Source organism: Rattus norvegicus, chromosome 11, assembly GCF_021556685.1.
Source record: "Rattus norvegicus strain SHRSP/BbbUtx chromosome 11, alternate assembly SHRSP_T2T, whole genome shotgun sequence".
NCBI lineage: Eukaryota > Metazoa > Chordata > Mammalia > Rodentia > Muridae > Rattus > Rattus norvegicus.
Window position 1 is genome coordinate 37,600,620 of NC_141544.1, and position 12,155 is coordinate 37,612,774.

General features: G+C 43.4%; 1 long non-coding RNA gene across 1 annotated transcript in view; it reads left to right on the top strand.

Moving 5' to 3' along the window:
- Window positions 1–11,756: 11,756 nt before the first annotated feature.
- The window catches only part of LOC148002485 (uncharacterized), a 1,995-nt gene continuing 1,596 nt past the window's right edge, over window positions 11,757–12,155 (top strand). The window contains exon 1 of the long non-coding RNA XR_015633725.1: window positions 11,757–12,026. This is a non-coding gene — a long non-coding RNA (uncharacterized LOC148002485). The remainder of the gene's footprint in view (window positions 12,027–12,155) is intronic.

Here is a 12,155-nt window from a genome sequence, read left to right on the forward strand (position 1 = left end):
GAATAATAAAAATTCTTTTGAAAATGCTGTTCCTTAAAAATAATAATTATTAAGCTATTATATTTAACTTTTCCCCGCCTTTTTTTGTAGTCAGGGTCTGATTGTAATCAGTAGTCTGAGTCCAAGCTTGTCATCTTCCTGCCTCTGGCTCCTGAGTCCTGCAGTGACAGGATGTTTCAGACAAGACTTTACAATGTAAAATGTCATTGGCTGCTTTGTAACCCAGCAATGTGTAAACTTGGGCATGCTTAAATAAGAAACTAATACTTATGAACTGCATTAATTTTACAGTATGCTGTTTCCCTTTAATTGTGAGTGGTGAAAACCATCTCATCCTAAACTGGGATTTGATAACAAATCAGTCATAGGATCACATACATACATACATACATACATACATATATATATATATACATACATACATATATATATATATATATATATATATATATGCATGTGTATATATGTCTGCTTATAGTAAATAAGCGTAAGGACCTATGATTTGTTGTAGTGGAAATTGGTGCTCATTTCAGGTAATGGTAAAGTGAGCTGAATATGTATGACTCAGTGCTCAATTGAGCACTCCATCTTAGATGTGTCAAACATTTCATTTACCTTTTCACTTATTTTTTCTTAGCCCTTTGATGTGCATATCAGTACTATCTAATTTACAAATGGAAAAGTTGAGGTCTAGATATGTCAAGGTTACTTGTTTAAGGGCAGGCTAGACTTAAAACCAACACTGATCTTTTTCCATTGGGGTAAGTCTCAGTAAAGACTACTAATAGGTTCACTAACAAAGGTGAGGTGTGGCCAGTGTGTTGAGCAAGTGACTCACACAACTGGGTACCTTTCCTGTGTCACTTGGCTCCATCTTATCTAAAGTGAGATATTTGTGTTAAATATAGCCAGCCTTAAATCAAACGTGGTTGTAGGTGTCAACATTGGCTACTGAACCACAAGGTGAAAAGTTGTTAGACCATCTCATGAAGGATGGATGCATTTATCTGGGGATACCTGAGTATATACATCAGTCTTAGCATCTGTTATGTGACAGAACTTCCAGGGAAGACACAACACATCTCTTGACCCATAACAGACCAAAGTATAGATACCACTAAAGTAACTGGTGAGCAGGAATATGGGTGAGAGGTTATTTACAGGAACAAAAATGAGTCAAAGACAGCTGTATCACTAAAGCCCACGCCAGTGTGGATGACAGTTCACAAAGCACACTACACACATAGCCTGCAGGTAGCTCAACAGATTGGAGAATGTCCTTTACAAGTTAGCCAGGCAGCAGCTGCATATGCTGTTAATTCCAGCACTGGGGAGGCAGAGGTCGGAGGACCTCAGAGTTGAAGTAAAAACTGGTCTACAAAGTGAATTCCAAGATATCCAGGGCTACACAGAGAAACTCTGTCTTGTGGCGAGGCTCAGCTGGCCTAAATCTACCTGGAGGCTGGTCTGGTCTCAGAGTCTTCCTTGCAGCTCAACATCCTTCCATTTAAGAGGAATGCTCAGCTTTTATTGCTTATTCAGGTAGGAAGGAGCCTAGTGAATCTGGTTAGTTTCAGGGACTTCCTGAAGCTGTCTTGAGGTGTTTACCTTGGTTGAATAGCTTTCTACAATAGGAAATGTTCCAATCTGGAGGAAACCATTACACAACAGCATTCCAAACACAGCTCAGAGATGGTCATAAACTCCATAATAGGATGTATTAGGACCATTCTTGAAAAAGAAACTGAACCATGATCTGATAAGTCCCCGAGTTTAGGACTGGTTTATAGAAAAAATAAAGCAAAAAGCACCTGTTAGTTACAGGGATATAATCGGCAAAGTACAAGTGAAAAAGTGATACAAATAATTCTTAAAAATGTCAAGTACAGAAGCTGCAAAGATGGCCCAGTACTTGAGAAGAGTATATGCTGCTTTTTGAGAGGACCAGAGTTGAGTTCCCAGCGTTCCTGTCAGGCAGCTCACAGCTACCTGTAACTCCAACTCCAGATGATGATGCTCTCTCCTGCTTCTGTGGATATGTACACACACACACACACACACACACACACACACACACACACACACACCCCTCTTTAAAACAAATTACAAAAATAAAAGGAATATGTAGGATAAAAGATATTTATAAGTCTTCTCAAATGAATTCAATAGTGTGTGATCTTTGGACCCTAGTTACAATAAATAAATTATAAGTGAGAGTTAATTAGGGAACACTGGATAATTGAAAATCCTGAGGTTGCTGTACATATTTTGGCAGCAATACTAGTTTTTGTGGTTATAGCAAAGCAGGGGGAGGGGGGCAAAGAGGAAGACTGTCCATTAGCAATGTACTTTGGGTCAAGATGAAGTGCTATGACATCACTCATTTGTTTCCCAGTATTTCAGAGAGTGGAATACAGATAAAAATGGCAGTTCAATGCAAGGCTGAAAACTTGAATCTGGGTGAATAATGCGTGATCATATTATTTTATTGCATATATGAAATCAATATTTGTGCACACAACTTTAAAATTTACCTGAGGGCTGGTGAGATGCCTCAGCTGATAAAGGCTAGGCTCACAACCAAATATGTACAAAACTTACTTGGAACAAGTGTCAAGATTGAGGACAATTTTATTAATGTTTGAGGAAAAACAACAAGGTGGCAAGCTGTAAATCTCAGAAGCCACCAGGAGAGAGATGGAGGAGAGAAAGTTGTGCCTTGAGTTATGGTCTGAGAAACAGATTCTCATCAATGGAGATCAGCAAGTACTTTCGTTAAGGTTTTACTGCTGTGAACAGACACCATGACCAAGGCAAGTCTTATAAATGTCAACATTTAATTGCAGCTGGCTTACAGGTTCAGAGGTTCAGTCCAGTATCATCAAGGCAGGAGCATGACAGCACCCAGGCAGGCACGGTGCAGGAGGAGCTGAGAGGTCTACATCTTCATCTGAAGGCTGCTAGCAGAACACTGACTTCCAGGCGGCTAGGATGAGTCTCTTAAAGCTCACACCCACAATGACACGCCTTCCAGCACCCAGTGTGTGAGGGAGGGCCTCTGGAAAGACTACCTAGATTATTTCATTATAGGGATATATTAGTTTCTCATTAGCATAACTTTTTATAAAGATTTCATGTGTGTGCATGTATGAGTGTGTGTGTGTGTGTGTGTGTGTGTGTGTGTGTGTGTGTGTGTGTACCTGAAGGTGTCTAGAGGCCAGAAGAGGATGTCAGATGCTCTGGAGTAGGACTCTAACACAGTTGTGAGCCACCAGGCACAGGTGCTGGAAACTGACCTCCAGTCCTCTGAGATAGTAACAAATGCAGTTAACCACCAAGCTGTCACTGCAGCCAGCCCTTCTTAGTGTGTCTTTGTGTGAATCAGATTTACTGTGGGCCTGGCTAGATTAACTCTTCAGGAAGGATCTAGTAGTGTGTACTGTTTACATTTTTGAAGTAGATCAGAACTTCATATCTCTACCTAAGACAACCAAAGGTGCATTTTCTTTCTCTTCTTCTTCCTCCTCCTCCTCTCCCTCCCCCTCCTCCTCCTCTCCTCCTCCTCTTGCTCTTCCTTCTCCTCTTCCTCCTCCTCTTCTTCCTCTCTCTCCCCATCTCTTCTTCCTGCCCTCCCTCCCTTCTTCCTTCCTTCCCTCCCTTCTTTCTTTCTTCTTTCCTTCCCTCCCTATCCCCCTCCCTCTCTCCCTTCCTCCCTCCCTCCTTCCTTTCTTTCTTTCTTTCTTTCTTTCTTTCTTTCTTTCTTTCTTTCTTTTCTCTTTACAAAAAGAAAATAGCTTTTTAAAAAATGATTCACAACAAATCCTGATGTCTGTACCTTGTTATCAGTGTTTAAATCCCAGGGAAGAGTGGAAAAGCTGATATTTCCAGTGTTAGGGGGTTACTAAAGAAAAGCAAGGGTGGGATCCAAAGCCAGCCATTCTGGAGAGATCCATCCTCAATGGTCTCCGAGGCTACTTTTACCTTGGTAGCCCTCTCACATTTACCCCCAATAGTTGTGACCCTAAAGTCATTGAGGAGATGGGACACACCTGCCATCCTAGCACTCTGGATCTGTTAGCATAGCCCATGAGTTCTCAGCATCCAAGGACTGGGAACTGACACGTAGGGCCATACTGCCAATTCAGAATTTTTCTTTGGACAAAGAAATAGAGCCTCCAATTGCTGACTGGTAACATTCCCTGAAGTGTATCTGAAATCTTAATATGATTGATTTTAATGCCACATAAAATCAAACTGAGAAATAACTTTGTGGAACTTTATGTCAAGTATTTTCTTCGACTGTGGGTTAGGACTGTCTAGAGGCCCCTTCACCATACCATTGGAGGAGTTAGGGGAAGGACTGAAGGAGCAGAAGAGGATTGCAACCCCACAGGAAGAACAGCAATATCAACCAACCAGAAACCCCCAGAGCACCGGTGACTAAACCACCAACCAAAGAGTACACATGGAGGGAGCCATGGCTCCAGCTACATATGTAGCAAAGGATGGCCTTGTTGACATCAATGGGAGGGGAGGCCCTTGGTCCTGTGCAGGCTCAATGCCCCACTGTAGGGGAATGCCAGGATGTTGAGGTGGGAGTGGGTAGGTGGGGGAGCATCCTTATAGAAGCAGGGGGAGGGGATGGAATAGGGGGAGTTGGAGGGGAAACCGGGGTAGGGGGACAACATTTGAAATGCAAATAAATAAAATATCCAAAAAAGAAAGAAAAGAAAAGAAAGAAACCAATGGCCAAATGCAACCAAATTTGGAGAGCATGAAAGGTTTGGGGACAGCAAGAGGTTCCTGAAGGTAGGATTTCAGAGTAACTTCTAACTGGAACCATGCACGGAGAAACAGGCTTGAAAGATAAAATATTAACGACAGCCTTCTGATTGTCACTTTTTCTTCCCAGTGCCTTTGCTGTATGTCAGTGTGTTACCCAGTCAAAAATTACTTCTAAATGAAGCCCAACTGACTGGAAGGTGCCTCGGGCAGTGCTCTTAGACTTTGCAGTCTAAGTGACCTCGCTGCAACTCTGCTCCTGAAAACTCAGTTTGCACACTTCTGTGGCGTGCACATGCAGACACCTGTGCAAAGCCAGCGAGCCCGGCCTGGCACACTTTGGCTCCGGGGGAAAAGGTGGTTGAATGCCATGACTTGCAATGTTACTGCTTTGCACAGAAAGGTTTCTATTGCTACAACACAATGGAGTAGCACCTTTAATTCTTCCCGCCATCATTCCTCAGTGTTTGTCAGCTTACTAAACCTTTGGAAATTGCTGTTCGAGTGGCTGATTTTCAGGAAGAAAAATTATTAAATGAGTTGTGTTTTAGGATTCGGACACAATGTCCAACAGTTTCTGAAGTGATCCTAAAATGCCTCTGCCATTTTCTACTATGTATTTATGAAGCAACATTGTCAGAACTGATAAAATAAAAGTATTTATCAACTTGAAAAACAATGGAGAATCTGTGAATCAGGCAGTAATTAATACTCAGCTGAGACTTTGTTTTTTCTTTTAAAGATGTATTTATTTGTTTTACTTAAGTGTCTCTGTCTTCAGACACCAGAAGAGGACATCGGATCCCATTACAGATGGTTGTGAGCCACCATGTGGTTCCTGGGAATTGAACTCAGGACCTCTAGAAGAGCAGTCAGTGCTCTTAACTGAGCCATCTCCCCAGCCTGAGACTTTGTCCTTTATGTAAAATAAACAAAGACATTCGTCTCATTACTGTGCAACTTTCCTTTCTTCCATAATCAATGAAAAAGCCATATGTATGCCAAGGAATTGTTTGTAAATAATTTTCCTTATGATTCATTATCAATATAGGTATGGTTTCTATGTTTATTGTATATACCAGTATATATCATGACCTGGGTCATGCAAAAATGTCTGAAGCAAAAAGGAGCTGTGATGAGAGAACAAATGAAGGACTTACCTTTTGGGCTATTGTGGTCCATGACAATCTCAGATCTCATTACAAAACCCACTGATGTACCGCAAGGGCGTTGGTGTGAAAGTGAAGAATGCCAGGCTGTCTTTAATATTTTATCTTTCAAGCCTGTTTCTTGGTGCACGGCTCTAGAAATGGCAGGTCGAGTTTATCTTTTGGGATGCACATGGATCGTGGTTCCTCCTGTTCTCTGAGGTTGAGACGCTTTGCCTGTGTCATTTCTGGTCTTCGTTTTGGCCTTCTGTGTAGGTGTCTGACCACATTAGGATTATGTACCTATGCTCACAGCATATATGTGGAGGCCAGAGGAGAACATCGAGTGTCAGCCTTTAGGTACCTTTACCTTTTGTTTGAGACAGGATCTCTCATTGGCCAGGCCGACTGACCAACATGTTTTCAGGTATCCTCCAGCCTTTGCCTCCCATCCGGCCATTGCTGGGATTATAGGTGCACAGTACAGCACCTAACTAGTGCCCGGCTTTTTAATGTGAATTACAGGGGACCCAAAAGTCCTCATCTTAATGAGATGGGAAGGCCACTGACAGTCTTCTCCCAACCTCCAGCCCTTTTATTTTCCTACTGCTCCTCTGCCTTCTCACTGTCCCTTGTGGTCCTAAATTGACAAGACCCTCTTAGAATAGGCGTTTTGAAACTACGCTCCCCTAGTCTCTACCTAATCCCTATCCTGGGGCTCAGTATTTGGCACCCCTCCTTCAGCCTCAAGGTAGGCAACTATGACTTCACAAATCATTAACAAGACTTGCAGGCATTAATAAAACAGCTGCAAAGACCTCCCAGAACACACAAATATTGTCAAGTGTTTGCAGAGATGTACAGTAATAGGACATTTCCTTCAAAATATGGCAAAGTTGATATTTCCATTCGTCTCTGCTTTTCCTTGCTTTTCCTTTTCCATTAACAGAGCCCCTGTCACCCCAAATGCCCCAAAGAAACACTTTCCAGTGCCCTTCATCCCTCTGTTCTTCGTCCTCCACACCATCTGACAGTGGGGATTCTGTCACTAATCGCTCTCACAAATCCGTCCTCTACTGACCACGATGCCTAGGCAGAAGGTTCTCTCTTAGACTTCTGGATACATATCTTTAGATGAGGCAAGTTAGAGTGGATGCATTTTTTTAATGGACAGATTCTATGTTGTTGAGACTGACTTCGGTTTCCTGGGCTCAAGCAAACCCCACCCCCAACTCTCACCTTAGCTTTACAAGCTGTGGGGACCACAGGTGCATGCTCGGTTTGACTGAATCTCTCCTTGTCGAATCGACCCTGGTTCTGATGTACTTCAGCTTGCCAGTGGATCTGTTTTGCTAACCCGTGGTGATTGTCTTCGTTCAGAAGGGACACTGGCCTGCATTTGTATTCCCTTGTATTCCTTGCTGATCCCCAAAGTCAGAAGTATGTCCTTTTCTAATCTCCAGTGACTTGAGTTTAGTGCTGACAATGTTTAAATCTCCGATAGAATTACTGATGAAAACTGCCTGGTCTCTTTAATCATTGGAGAAATTTAGAAGAAAACTTCGATTCCTTACAAAATGGTGAAAGGAAAAAGTTTAAAATTGCTCCCTAGACAAAAGTTGAAGCCAAAAGCAGGCCCTAGAACTGCCTGTTCCAGAAACTAGCTGATCACAGAAAGAGTAATTGCACCAGCTGGTTCAGCCACTTTGTTCCAGGAACTAGCCAACTGTAACAGCAGTGGACCATAATAGCAGCTGACCATAGTAGCAGGAACTGGATAACCATAAAGTTAGATTAAAATCTTAAAGAACAATCATGAGAAACAGGAGGTTCTTCCTTGTGATTCGGTATGGTTTTTCCTTTAAATGCCCCTTCTTGTAACCATTCGAGGTTGAACTCCTCTACCCCTGTGTGGGATACGAGTCTCGACCCCAGTACACTGGTTTCTGACGTCCCTATCAATAAACCTCTTATTGATTACATCTGAAAGACCCCCTCCCAGAAAGGGAATTGTACAAGCCCAAGGCCCTCAACTATAGAAGTAAAAAGTAAGTTTTTAGATACACAGACTAAGAACTCAGATGTGTCCAAGCTTTGTGGGACAAGCTGATCCATCATTTAGACGAAACAGACCATAAAAGAAAACAAAATACAGAAACCAGTCTAAATTATTGGTATTGCTTTATGGGCCACCTAACAAGAGATAAGCTCCTAGCCCCTGACATTCCGGACGCCCCAACCTGCACGTATTCTCTTGCTGTGTGACAACCTCATTTGAATAGCCAATTGGGTGTAACCATACATCCACACCTCACTTGAATCCACCAACCATGCATCTGCTTCTGTAAGCCTGCTTCTGCATCCCAATACCCTATAAAAACCCATCCCTGGTTCTGTTAGGCGCGCCAGTCTTCCGAATTGACTGGGACGCCCACAGATACCTGTGTATCCTGATCAATAAAAATTCTCTTGCAGATTGCAGCCTGTGGACTCGGACTGGTCATTGGGCTCGAGGATCTCCCTCCTGAGAGAAGATTCTCTCTGAGAGTCTTACACATCAAGATTGGTCTCTCGTGAGTTCTTGGGGGGGTCACGTCATCCCGAGACTTGAGTGAGGGTCTCCCCGTTCCGGGGGTACTTATTGATTTGAGGCGGAAACAGTATCATATATGCACCAAAGTAGTTCACTTTGACACATGCATACATCAGCAGGAGGAAATTCTATGCAGATAAGTATGGTGGCGCTTGTCTTTGATCCCCAGGAGCACCCAGGAGTCAGTCACAGATTTCTGAGTTCAAGGATTACATCTTGAGACTCTCTCACAGAAAGAGGGAGTGGGAAGACAGACTGTGTAACAGTTGCCTCTCCTCTCATCAGAGACTTTGGGATGGTTTATGTGTGGAGTGTCCAGAGTGAAATTGAAAGAAAAATGTTTTTTAAGAAATGAGTTTTTCTGTATAACAAAACTTGGTTTTCTTTGTTGTTATTTACCCGTCCGCGCAACCGGGAGTGACATGTTTTTAAAGTCTGAGTCTCGGAGTTCTTTCACATCAGTCTCAAGTGGGAGATGCTCTTAAACACTTGCTGTTTGCTTTTCGGTCTCTCTGTGTGTTCTCATGTGAGTGTGTATGTCTGTGCCCCTGAGCACACTGGCTACGTGCCTGTTTGTGGAGGTGAAAGGACAAAGTCTTCTACCATGTGAGGCAGGTAAGTCACTGGGCTTGGAGGAAAGCGCCCTCCCCACTGTGCCATCTTGCTGGTCCACATGTAGGATTTTAGTATGTTGACAGGAGCTTCCCATGCTCATACCAAGCAGCACTTAGCAGGATGCTGAGGGGATAATGAGGTAAAACCTGAGCTTACCCTAGCTTGTGCTCCGGGGAGTGAGATTCCAGGACACAGTTAAGGGAAGGTTACGGGGCTCTAAGAGGTTGCAGAGGGGCTGGGAGATGGCTTAGCAGTTAAGCACATTGGCTGTTCTTCCAGAGGTCCTGGGTTCAATTCCCATCAACCACATGTCGGCTCACAACCATCTGTAGTGAGATCTGATGCCCTCTTCTGGCATGCAGGTGTATATGTAGATAGAGCACTCATACATATAAATGAAAATAAATATACCGGTCGAGTTTGCAGAGCACAAAACGCAACCATCAGGCGACACTTGGGGAGGTCTGTCGAAGGTTCTCCCACACATATTGGCTCACTGTCTTGAGGACACAGCTTCCTGGAGGCCAAACAAGCATACCTGAGTAAAGCTCAGAAAGCAATTCTCAGAGCACACACAGAATCCCTGCTCCCACCAGCTGTAGAGGAAAACTTGTAATTTTAAGACATTGAATAATGATACAATCTGAAAGTATTAATATTAACTGGCTATTAATTTGTGTCATGATTTTTTTTTAAATCTACTTTTAAAAACCTGAAGGCTAGAGATCAATTTCAGATGGTCATCAATATATCTCCCAAAGTATTTAATCATATCTCAGGGCTATTCACATACATCTTTAAAATTATTTTTATTCTTTCTATGGATTTTTGATAAGACCTTCTCCCCTAGTCCGACTGGAATTTGCATGCTGCTTACGTGAGTGTGCAGTTTCTGGGATGAGGCCAGGTCCTAGTTCCAGTGTTTTCCAGCTGATGTCACTGTGGCTAAGGCACCCACACAGCTGGCACACGACAGGAGAGGAAGAAAGATGCAAATCTGAAAGCAAGGCTGAAACGCCAGGGCAGGGACATGTTTTTGAGGAGATGGGGATAAATTCGTGTTGCTGGGCATTTTCCTATGGAGTCTGGGGCTGAGAGAATGCTTGCGCCTGAAGTGATGAGCCAGTGCTCAAAGCTGTAGTGACTCTGCAGGTGGTTGGAATCACTGGGCCTTTGCGGTGACGCAGCGCATAAATCAGCCTGCGCCGGGGAGGCGCCCTATTGCAGTAACACGGAGCTCACTGGCTTGCATCTGAGCTTGCCAGAAAGTTGTAGAGGCTACCTCTCCAGCACCGGGTTACTGTCCTCCTCCCTCCATGTCACCAGGACACATGCCAGGAAGTCCGAAGCAAGCCCAGGGTTGTTTAAGAGTCATCCTAGTTCAGGGAAAATTCTAGGATAAAAAAGTCTGCCCCGGACATGTAACAGCTCCAAAATAAACAGTGCGTGCTTGAGCCCCACCAGCTGTTTTGGTAGTCACACATGTCGCCTAAATGGCAAGGTAAAGAAATTTATGTAACTAGAAACTGTTCATCAACAAGGACTCCCTGGGGTTTTTTTTCCCCCTTTGAAATGGGAAAACATATTTTTCAGATCTCACTCAGCGGTGCGAGGGGGTAAACAGTTGTACGCCTTAACACTCCCCGCAGAGCATATTGCGCTCTTCACACATACAAAGCGATGCAGCCGAAGCTACACGAATGTTGTCTGTTATGAAACCTGTCTCCACAGCAACATCATTTCCAAGGAGGCTCTCATTTAAGGCCATTTCTTGGTGTCACGCTTTGTGTGAAAGGTGATTTTTTTTCCCTTATGAACACATTTTAATTCACATTTAAACCGGCTTAATGAGTAGTTACCCCCCCCCCCTCCTTAAACCTAGAGGATTTTATCTGTTTAAAATTCAGCTTTCTCTATCAAGATGTTGACTGCCTCTGGTGAAGAAAGGGTCTGGGTAAAGTTGAAGATCACAGAAGACATAACACATCCTTGGAATCTTCGAGTTGATGATGAGGCTCCCTATGGGATCAGCATTCATTTGGAATTCTGCCAGCGGATGGCCAGAATGGTTCACCACCTCCCTGACCAGAGACTGGAGGACCCCGCAACTGAGACTCAGTGGCCCGAGAGAAGCCCGAGGAGGGGTTTGTGGAAAAGACGCCTGCGTCTTAGATAGTCTTACAGCAATCCTACCTGTCCTCTGCTGTCCTTGGGGGAACGACCCAAGACCCAGACACCGAACATAAAGGATGCCCAGGGCAAGACTTTGCATATAACGTAAACACAAACTCCCAAGTCATCTCTAGAATAATACGTAGCACATTGTAAGCACCGTGTAAATGGTTGTTTAGCTGTGTCACTTAGGGGCGGTGACAGAAAAATGGTTTGTTCTTGGTCATCGCCGATAAAATATTGTTTTTGTTTTTTAAACATTCTCTCATAGCCCAGGATTGGCTTTATATTCATCGCATAGTGCAGATGGCCTGGAACTCCCGATCCTCCTGCCAATACCCTCCAAGTACTGAGATTATAGGCTCTTACATCATGATTTGCCGGCCAGATGTTTGTTTTTTTTTTTTTTAAACAATTTTTATGCACAGTTGGTTGTAGCTGCTGATGTGGAACTTCTGGGTGTGGAAGGGCAGACTGTATTTCTGATCAGTCACTGAAATACTGAAGGCTCAAAGGAATGTGACCGTTTAGCAAAACAACAATAGGTTCTTCCCTAAGGGCTACGGTCTCCCAAGCCATGGATTTTTTTTTTATGAGAGTTTTAGTTCCAGACCTGAAATTCCTTCCTGTGGAACACATCTCAAATCCAGCAAAACTACAATCGCCCTATATGAACCATGTTACTACTACACCAGTGGGCACACGCTGCCAGGCAGGTCAGTGTTATAGCAACCTGGACCCTAACTGGGACACTTTTTATTTTATCTTTTGTTATAAAATATTTATTGAATAATGTAATCTAGTAGCTTAATATAGAATTTAATTGAGTTTGCTTTGCATTTACA